The following is a 12,027-nucleotide window of genomic DNA, read 5'->3' as shown; positions in this document are numbered from 1 at the left end:
ACATTTTTTTGATCCACCTATTATCCTTCATTCTAGCGACGTGTCCTGCCCACCTCCATTTAATTTTTTTCTATGTGTTTTATAATGTCTTCTACACCACTTTTTCTACGAATTTCTTCGTTTCTTACCCTATCTCGCAACGTTATGCCTAACAATGATCTTTCTATTCTATGTTGCGTCACTTATAGTATGTCCAAGGTATATGTAGCTGTCAACAATTTCAATTTCGACGTCTTCTACCCTTAAAGGATGGCTCGAAACTAAATCAGTCACCTTTTTTTGTCTTTTGGTAGTTAACATTTAGATCTACTTTACGTGCTGCATCTCTGAGTTCATTCAACATATCACTGGCAGCCTTTAGGTCATCTGAGATCAGAACAATATCATCTGCGAATCGTAGATGACTAAGCACCTTACCATCAATATTTATTCCTTTACTTTTTCATTCCAGTGACTTCAAAGTATGTTCAAGTACAGTAATGAACAACTTAGGCGACATAGTATCTCCCTGTCGAATACCTCTCCTGATATGTATCTTATTGGTAATACCGTGCAGATTTATAGTTGTAGCATTTCTGTATATATTTTCTATAATATTGGTATACCTATGATCAATTCGACACTCTTCCAATGTCTTTAGAAGTGCGGGTAGTTCGATAGTATCAAACGCTTTATGGAAGTCTCTAAATGTTAGAACTAGAGGTCTATTGTATTCAATTGATTTTTAAATCAAGACTTTTATGCACTGTAGGTGGTCATTTGTACCGTAGTTGGGGCGAAAACCAGCCTGTTCTCTTGGCTGATATAGCTCAAATTTTGCTTCCAATCGATTGGTTATTATTCTGGTGTACAGTTTGTATAAATAATTAAGTAGTGAAATTGGCCTGTAATTCTCTAGGTTCATGTTGTCACCCTTTTTATGCAGAAGAATTGTAATGGAGTTATTCCAAGCTATAGGAATTTTTTGACTATACAAGCAGAGATTGAAGAGATCTCGTATTTTTTTCAGAAGAGAAGTTCCGCCAAGTTTTATAGCTTCTGTAACTATTCCATCATCTCCTGGCGCCTTGTTGTTTTTCATTTTTTTGAGTGCATATTGTATCTCATCTTGAGTAATTTCTGGAATGTCCTCAGATCCCTGGTTTAGAACCTTTTGTCTACCGTCTTTATTTACGCTATTGTTAATTTGGTTTGTGTATAATATAGTGTAGAATTCTTCGACTATTTCAAGTATTTTCTGTCTGTCTGTTATTACTTCACCCTCTTTATTCCTAAGCTGGAAAATTTATTTTCTACTTGTCGCCTTTTTTCGTCTCATTAACTTCATGCTCCTGTTTTGCTCTATAGTCTGTACGATTTTTTATGTTTAAATTTCCTAATATCTCTTCTCACAGCTTTCGATATGTCTTTATTGAGTGCCCGAATGGTTTGTGGGTCAATGTCGCTTTCACTTTGTAACTGTCGTCTTTCTGTTATTTTGAGTTGTGTTTCTAAGTGTGTTCTTTTGATCTCGTGTGGTCTTTGGGCCAAAACGTGCTTGTGTCAGTTTAAGTGTATCAACTATTTGTTTGTTCAACTCACCGACATCGTTTGGTATTATGCTGTGATCAAGAGTGTTGTTAATGTAGTCTCCAAATGCTGTTTCGTTTTGTGGGCATGTCCAGTGAGAGTATTTCTTTTTTATTGTATGACTTCTATCTAAGTGAGTAGATATCTTAATGGTAGCTCTAACCATCCTATGGTCAGAGTTTGTCGAGAATCTATCAAGAACGGTCACATCTTTAAATATGTATTTTTTATCTGTAATAAAGTAATCTATTTCGTTGCGGGTATTTCCATCTGGGCTCTCTGTTCTCTCTGTTCTCTCTTATGGCCCTGTGCACATCTTTGTAAAATTGTTCTACCTCTTCGTCAGGATAGGTTGATGTTGGTGCGTAGACTTAGATGAACTTAACGATACATCTTTTATTTAATTGTATATTTGTATATATATATATATTACTCTCTCAGATATTGCTTTTACTAAAACCACATTTTGGAAGAGTTTCTTGTGTATTATGATGCCTACTCCTCCTACAGACTTGTGTTCACTTCCCATATAATAAAACAGGTGACCCGAGTTTAGTGTTTCGAGAGACTCTCCTCGTCTTCTTACTTCACTGAGTCCGACTAGGTCCCATTTAACATTTTGTAGCTCGTTTTGAACCCTACTCACCTGGGGTAATCTAGTTTTATTATCTGGCATTTCTATGGAAAATGGCAATTTAAAACGCCGCGCTTGCCATGCGTGTTGGCGAGTTTAGGAAAGAAGAAAGGATAGTATGAATAAAATAGTGACCCGTCTGCCTTCGGAAACCTAATCGCCATTCGGGGTCGGAAGAAACAAGAGTTAGCCAAGAGGCTAATAGGATAGATCAAAGGACATTTCACCCAAGACCAGTTGAAGAAGCGTGAACTGTGAAGGCCCTCATGACTCGCCAGGTGTGATTCATGAGCGTATGCGTATTTATACTTATTGTGTTCCTGCTCATACATCGGGGTAGTGACTACAGACTGTAGTTCTCGTCCAGCATGCTAGTGTAGTGTGGCTCGTCCAGCATGCCATAGCATCGAGAACTGAGGGCACGCCATACTGCGTTGCAGACCACGCACCCTCCGAAATCCATGGCCTGACGAAAACTTCACTCTATAATGTGCATATATCTTGATATTTGATATTTACTGTATCCATTTTAAATTTACCTTAATTTTTTTTCCTTTATAATCAACTGTGTGAGTAATCTGGATAATAAAAAAAAAAAGATAACTATTGTTTACTTTATTGTTGATATAATGCCGAAAAAATCTGAATTATAATCATGTAATGAACTTATTCACAATAACGATATAAAGAATATGTTCGCAGATTCCTTAAACTTCCTGAAAGGAAATTTTAGAAGGATTTCGAGAAAATGAACATAAGAATCAACTTAATAAAATCAATTTAGGAAATTATAAAAAAAACTGACCTTAAAGTAGGAAACAGAATCTCACACGGTAAAAAGTATTAAAAATGTTATTACGTAAAAAACGGAATACACGTGTCTAAAGGAAGTGCAGTAGGTTTACTTCTTCAAACCGAAGAGATTTATGAATGTAAAGAATAAAAATTTTGGAATTAAATATTTTATATAATGAAACATTTGGCCTCATCACAAAGGTTACTGGAGATAACAGAGAGAAGAGTACTAAAAAGAATTACAGGAGATACGCTGAGAGAATTAAAGAAAAGTGAAGACATTAGAAGAAAATATAACGTATAGTGTATAAACGAATGGAGGCTAAATAGAAAAAAAGAATAATGGAATTACCACATAAGCGGAATGGCGGAGACCCCTGTGGTCAAAATAGCAAGAGATAAATATCCAATCGGCAGAAGAATTATCGCACTAATTGGACCTAAAGTACTAATTCGCCAATGAACAAATATAATTGTTTATAAAGTGAAAGAAGAACAAGAAGAAGCACATTTGGTAAAAGAATTAGAGATAAAATTAGAGTAGTATTATCAATAAAAACTATTTTATATAAAAAATTTCTTCTGATAACAAATTCTGAATATGAAACACATATATAAACGACAGAAAGAGGAAATGGGCATTAAAATAAACTCAAACAAAACCAAATTTTTAGTCTTTAGCCGTAACCCATATCCAGATGCAGAGCTTCAATTAAAGTTGAAAAAGTTCTCAAAATTACATATTTGGGAACTATCATAACGGATCAACTACATCCAAACATAAAAACAAAACGCAGAATAGCATTGATTAACACTATTTTTATAAAAATGAAGACATTTCTTTGCAATAACCATTTCAGTTTAAAACTAAGACAAAGAATGGTTAAGTGCTATATTTGGTCTGTACTTTTGTATGACGCAGAAGTGTGCACTCCAGAGCAAATAACAAAAATCAGAGCTAACTACAAAGCACTAAAGTCCATTAAGTTAATTATGAATATGAGGATGTTGAAGCCGGAATTTGAATTAATGGAGAATGTGTATAACATCAGATATGCGGATGAAACGGTGGTATTCGCTGACAGTTATAAAGCCCTCTAGGAGTTAATGAATAGAATCACAGAAGTGAGTCAGAGATATGGACTTTCACTGAACATTCAGACAACAAAATGTATGATGATCTCTAAGAAGAAACAGCAAATTGAAAGAATCAGTGTGAATGGTCAATCAATAGAAAGAGTAAAAACATACACCTACCTTGGTACGAACGTCAATGAAAATTGGGACCATTTCCTACAAATAAAATATAGGATAGAGAACACAAGATCATCATTTTAAAAAATGGCTAAACTATTCAAATGCCATGATTTATCAGTACCCATCCTATACTGATCACATTTCTAACCAGGACGTTTTATTAAAAATGCAAAAAGGAAAAGAGTTGTTAACCACAATAAAAACAGCCAACATGGAATATCTCGGTCACATAATAAGGAACAGCGAAAGATAAGGGTTGCTGCAATTAATTCTACAAGGAAAAGTAGAAGGAAAACGAGGAACCAGGAAGGCGAAGGATTTCCTGCCTGAAAAATCTACGTACGTGGTTCAACACAACAACCACAAATCTTTTCAGAGTAGCATTTTGCAAAATACAGATTGCCATGATGGTCGCAACACCCGAAACGGATAGGCACTACAAGAAGAAGAAGAAGAATTTGATTCTTCTTTCTAAAATTTTTGATTTGTAAAATAGAAAAAAAAAGATTCCCCTTCTATATTGAAGTATAACTGACATGACAGCGGTCAAGATTAGCCAACTATTTTGTCGTTTGAAATGAGGTATAGACATTTTATATGTCTATGGTATAGAATAGAATATAGTAGATATGGGGTCCAAATAGTGGGATTAAAGTCGAAATAAGAGAAAGATTAAATATATTATTTAGTTGATAGAAGAGTTGAGCGCCATTTATTTTTAGAACAAAAATAGCAAAATAAAACAGAAAAGTAACAAACGAATAAAATCAAAAAATTGGAATAATGGTATATTGTTTTATTAGGAGTAAAAATGGCGAGGCTGTACCTTTGACCGACGAGCGTAGGATGTCCGACATTAAGCTGACACACAAAAACTCATTTTTACTCTGAATAGAACATACTATTTTTTTTCGTCACAAATAATTTTTATGTTACTATGGTTACTTCTATTGATTGTCATTTTGACAAATAAGAAAAATTACCGATTTTTGCGGTACCAGTTAAGTTTTGTGAACGTTTGCGCTTATTGTCGCCCAAAAGTACGAGTATTGTTATCTGATTGCGAAGATTCCACCATCGCGTATCTCTCCAGATATTTTGTGCATTTCAAAGACTGTAACCGAAGGATTGTTGCCTAGCAAGTCCACTGCGGTTTACGAAACTTTTCCCCTTTTGACTTTTACACTTTTGTGCCTATGCGTAAAAGTAACATTTTGATATTGTCAATCACATCACAAAAATACTTTTGTGACGTTTGAAAAAAAATTATTTAAAGAAAAATAACAAACACGTGACGTTTTTTTCACGTTGAGTGGCGTCTCATCTTCGTTAAAGTACTTAGTAAAGATAACTGCAAGGATCTCCAATAATTTTTCCACACATGGATATTCTTATATTTAAACCATTAGTTACCTTAACGAGTTTTGATGATACAACTCCATGAGACGGTCACCATTATTATTGACACAAAGCTCAAAATATTGTTCCACTACCATTCAAGTCACTTCTTTGTCGCTTATTTAAATAAGCAAGGTTATTAGTTCATCATAAAACTGTTGCTTCTTTTTATTTTCATCTGAAGCATTGTCGTTTGGAGCACACAATGCTATTATCACTGTTGTGGCCTTTTATTTGTGTACTGTCATTAAAAGAATGATTATGATCTAGAAGGTGAAGTGCGTATGTAGAATCTGTTTTCCTATTATTGAAAGCCCTTTTATGTTCTGTTATACGTTTGTTAAAGATTCTACCAGTTTGACCGATGTAAGTTTTTGGGCAGTCGCCACATTTAAGTTTATATACACCACCGTGTAAGTGCTTTTTATTTTGGTTCTTGTTGTTTTTAATATATTTGCCTAAGTTGTTGTTTGTTTAAAAAGCTGGTGTTATTCCTTTCTTTTTTATGTGTTTGGCTATTTTTGTTGTTATTTTGCCTGTATATGTAATCGAGCAGAAGGTACTGTGTTTTTTCTCTGGTGGTGGAAATACTAATTTCAGGGCTTTCTTGTGTAGTTTTTGATTTAAAATTTTATTGTTTGTTCGTTGTACCCATTTACTGCTATTTGCTTAATGATATTTAATTCTATCTCAAAGTTGTATTTTGACATCATAATTTTTATTAATCTATGTAACATGCTATGATAAGCTGCCAGTTTATGTTGTGTAGGATGAGATGATAAATTGTGTATAGTCATGTCAATATGGGTAGGTTTATGAAATACGAAGTGAAATACGTTTATGAAAAAAATAATGGGTTGATTTTGTTCTGTTTTGATTGTAAATTCAATATGACTATGGAGTGAATTAATATACGACAAAAATTAATCAAGTTGTCTTTTAGTTTCTGTAAAGCATACCAGTACATCGCCTACGTATCTTCGTTATACCAATAAATATCAATTTGGCTGTACCTTTTGGCACCCGTGACGTAGAAATACTAGAGCATGTGTTTTGAATACATGGAAGTAATTCTTATGCAGTATTATTTACCAGAGACTTGGTGGTGTGGTGGTTACCTGAGACAGTATACTCGGTTTGTGAATACTTTCTGTACGATTCTTTGAAAAAACTTCCTCCCAAGACTCATGAACTTCGTTAAATATTTTTAGGCAATCGAAAAAAAAACTTACAATAGATTGTGGTGAAGATGTCTATTATATTCTCTGGAGAACCCTAAACATCAATTCTAAAGGAGAAGCTCTCGTACAGCGAATTTACAAATCTCAACAATATTAATAAAGAGAACACGCGAACCTTTGCGATCAGTAATAGGAGAGAAGCAATTGATATCACCATGTATTCGTAAAAATCGACCATTATATTTAAGAATAGAGGCTGTAGGAAGAATCTTCAGCATCGTATCATAGACATATCAAATTTTCGTAGGCTTTGAGCAATTTAGTGTTTACGTCCTATATGGATCCTAGGAATATGAACTGGGATTCATGTAGCTGGAATTTGGTAGTGGCAGTGAAACTTCTTAGCTTACAGTTGGTGCTTGTCACTGCCAAGAAACTTGGTCAAGCGAAAAGGTCAAAAATTGTAGCCAAACAATAAGACTAAATATAAAAATAGCTGCCATCTCATCGTGCCAAAAAGAAATAAATATGCTCCTTCGTAGAAAGGCCAACCACAGTAGATGCGCAAAAATTGAGAAGTGTCTGCAAGGGGCCCCAGTTTAGTGGTTTATAGTCTGTTTGCTTAGGAAGGTCTTAAAAGCTCAGTATAAAAAGAACGTTGTGATAATAAGAAGAAAAGGACAGCAGGAGTTATTGTGAAAGGATTAAGAACTATTGAGAAGCAGCAACAGTTAGTATATATAGATATACATACACATATATATGTATATATATATGTATATATATATATATATATATATATATATATATATATATATATATATATATATAGATACACATTTCATGAAATATAATTGTAATAGGCTGAAGATATCAATTACGATCGTCGCCACTAATATTGCAGCTGCATAAAGTTAGATTTTGGATGGATTTATATTCTATACATTCATCAATTATTATATCAATTTATTGCATGTATAATATGCAGAATAATTTGTTAGAACAGCAATTATGCTATATTTGGAATACATTTTTTACTGGGGATATAGATTTTATGTTTTATGTTTTACTAATTATAAACCACTCAGATACCGTCAATTATTAAATAAAAATAATTTTTGTCCTAAGAACAGCAAATAACAAACCTGTTTCCTGTCATTTTTTGTTTCCATCTTTGGAAAGTCCACTGTTAATAATAAGTCAGTGCTTGAGGTACTCTCGCATGACTGTTTTTTTATCTTCGAACAGACGTGAATGGCTTATAAATAAATTCAACAATAAATATACATGGGCAAATCACTGTTAGGACATGTGCGGCCCTGAGGGTAAGATAGGACTTTTAAATTGCAAATTAAAAACCAAATTTTTATTTTTCTGACATGGAAAGTCAGACTATTTTCTTTAAAATTGGAAATTGTTTAAAAATGTAATAAATAAAATAAAAGCAATAACTAATTTCCTTATCCTCTTCTAACTAATTTTCTTATCAGAACAATACAATCGAATGATATTATAGTGTAGTATAGTATATAACCTCTATTATAGATAGTTTATTCTTAGTTTTATAATATTTGTGACGTTAAAATATTAATAGAACATTTGAATATTTGGAATAATTCATTTAAAACTCATTTAAAATCATTAAAAAAACCGGAGAATATTTTTTTATTACTGGAACCACTATATAGAGTATTTGTTTCAGATGTTTATTTTATTTTATTATATATTGTTGGTCGATACGACAGTTGAGTGAGTGCGATATAAATTTACTTTAGATTTAAATACAGTTATTATTTTATAAAATTCAATTAAATTCACGAAACAAGCAATAACAATAAATTAACCAGTTTTTATTCAATAAATATCTCAATGATCTTAATTACAGACGTCAAATTGTAAAGCAGATGTTAAAAATTAATCTTAGGGTTCCTTTGTGAGTTCTTAAATACCTTTGCCTTTTAATATAAACGAAAATAAAAGAATTGACAAAATGTTCGATTCAATTAAAATATATTAAAAAAATTAATTGAAAAATTAATTTTATTACACATATAAAACAAACCAAAAATAAATATCGGTCCGTCCCTATCCTCTCAATTAAAAGCAGCGCAGCCAATATTGATTCGCTTTACTAAATAACCTATAGAACTTTACAGAACGTATAAACAAAAACAACTCTAAATTTAAATAGTTACTGTTACGTTTAAAAACTTTATACCTCTGTATTATTGTTCTCAAAATTTAATAATATGCTTAACTTTTAATTTCTTTCAATTCTAAAATTGACCCGGATACTCCCTTATCAACTCACTAGCTAACTCCTTTCTTGGATCTACTCCCAAAAAAGAATCTCGATCTTACGTCCTAACCAAAATTTCGCTCTCGTCTTGGACAATAAATTGCTCCTAACCTAAGCTTCTACCGATGCAATGATAATTTATTGGTACTTACAATGCTGCCAAAAATAACTTCTGCACTGCTACCATTCAGCATACCTGGAATCGCCACTGCTACCACTTAATTTTTTAATATTCTTTTAATGTTCAAATTTACCGGCATTTAGTCTCTTTGTTACTCTTTTCACGAATAAGAACAGACTGTCTTTGTCTTCACTTTTAAAATACCATCAAACGTACAACTTCTCCTGACCTTTGCTATTTTAAACCAATAATCTTTTAGAATTTCAAACAACAAATAGAATTTCCAGTTTCTTCAAAATCCATTAAATATTTTCTTTTTTTCGACACACACCCAACCATAGAATTTGCATAAGTTAAATTTTAAAACTTTCCTATTTTTGACAAGACAATAGCTGAATTTGGTTAATAGCTGTTTTATAATCCAATCGTTAAAAACAATCTCAAACAGTTTTTCCCTAAATTTTGAATTAAAACACTTTCTATTCATATAACATTTAATTCTGTTTAATATTTGAATTTCACAATTCATCATAGAATACGTCAAAAATAAGTCCATTTTACTTCCAACATAAATAAAACCTCATATGAATATAATTCCATTCTTTAATCTTTTTGACATGTAGAAATGACAATTTTTGTCATTCGTAATTTTCTCTGCCATTTAAATTTTGATTTAAAATGCCAAATATGATGTAACCAAATGGAACCATGAGTGCTATATTATAAATATTATTAGTAAATTATGTAAATTTTGTTTTTATGCAGCCGCCTTCCCAAAAATGAAATAATTGGTGCCATTTATGAAATCGAATGTTCTAATTTACATAAATCGTACAAAAAGCAACTATTTTGAGTATCTACGTAGGCAGCCTTAACAATATTATCAACTTTTATTTTTAATATGACAGTGCTTGTCATAGAAGAGTCGAAAGTGTTTTCAATAATAACACTAATTTCAATACTACCACTTCTATTAACATCCCTAATATCATTAATATAAGTTATTTTTATAATTGTGTAATTAATATTCATAAGCTATGTATTCATGAAAGCAATGCTTATAGAAAAAATATTGTAATTAACACGATCCCAAAGAGATTTTACAGGATTCGCAGAAAAACTTCCTACTAATCCCGTAAAATATCACTTTTGGAAATTGTTGTGTAAATTACTATTACAATACTCTTAAGTAAATTTGCTTAATCTTTAGAGACTTCGATGGACTGGTCATGTTGTGAGAATGGAGATTTCCGAAAAGAGTCATAGATAGTAAAATTCAGGTGGGAATTTTCAAAATAAAAATATGAGAGGATGTAGAGGTAATTACTTCAGAATCGAGTTGATTAGTGTTTGTGGTGAAGCCATAACTACCTTTGAAAATACATTTACGTAATAACTGTTATGGCTTGGGTTATAATTCTTAATACAATATTAACAATATGAAATGTATGTATAGGAGCATTTACAAAAATAAATGTTCAAATGTTGCCGTATTTGTCTGGTCAAAAATTTGTTGATGACAATTGTAATAAAAATAACAAATCTGTGAAAGTTTAACCTCATATAGATCAACTAAAATGCATGACAGTTCATGTATTTGAATATGTAAATATTACTATTTGCTTTGCTGTACTTCTCATCTTTATTTGTTTATTTTTTATTATACGCAATTAAGTAATTATTTTATATATTATTTTAAAAAGGAACGCGTCTGAAATGGAACTATAGTTTCATCGATACAAAATACTTAGCGTATCCAAATTTAATAAAAAATTCGCAAATTGACCAATCTGAGTATTTTGTGAAAGCGACCAACTGGCAGGGCGAACTCATTGTCGTTAAAATGTATTATCTGTAAAAGAATTTGGAATCTGTTTCTGCTCATTGTGTTTCTGGCTACATCAGTATTGTAAAGTATATACTTTGACCAGTGACATTTTATTGTTGGCATTTGCATAAGATACATGCAATCTATGAGTCTAAGGAATTTTTTTACTTCATAAACAGTAGTTGGATTCCATTTATGTAGAAATAAAGAGATCTTTTTTCATTGTTAGAAACTATATAATATTTAATTTTTTTTTACAAATAAAAGGCAGATATCGAGCAAAGTTCTTTTATTAAATCTTTCCCAAATACTTTCGCTCTGTTCTAATCTTCATGTGCATCTAAAATAAGCCAAACAATGTTTTTAAGTGAAAGTAAAGTAGCAAACTCTTTCACTAGAAAAACGTTTTTGGCTTATTTCAGATGTCCCTAAAGGTGCTTTGAGAGTAAAAGCACTTGGACAAGATTTAATATAAGAACTGTGTTCAATATCTGCCTTTTATTTGTAAAATTTATGTATTGGAGCATTCAACCAGTGCTTTTGAGCACTAGATTCAGATTCAGAAGGGCGACTGAATGAAGCAGCACTGCTGCTGTCCTAAATTATAATGCCTATTCCTCAACCCCTGACCAAACATGGGCGGTATAACCCTAACCTATCACATAACATAATACCATTGGCCTGGAGAAAATAGCTAGTTATACTCGGAGTAAAGCGAGGCTAGTTCGGAAGCTATAGTCAGCAGCCCTGGCACTAAACTTGGGTGCAATAGGCCGATAATCTGTTCACCTTAAACTCCGCTATCACAAATGCTATGAACAACATACAAACTGGATGGGCTAACGGACAACGACCAAAGCTACGGAAAAAGATTTAATGATAAAATGGCGATTGGGAACCTGAAATCTACAAACCATGCTGCAGACAGACAAAATGCACAGTATT

Source organism: Diabrotica undecimpunctata, chromosome 1 (assembly GCF_040954645.1).
Source record: "Diabrotica undecimpunctata isolate CICGRU chromosome 1, icDiaUnde3, whole genome shotgun sequence".
Lineage (NCBI taxonomy): Eukaryota > Metazoa > Arthropoda > Insecta > Coleoptera > Chrysomelidae > Diabrotica > Diabrotica undecimpunctata.
The sequence above is the reverse complement of the archived record's forward strand: the minus strand, read 5'-3'. Positions refer to the sequence as shown.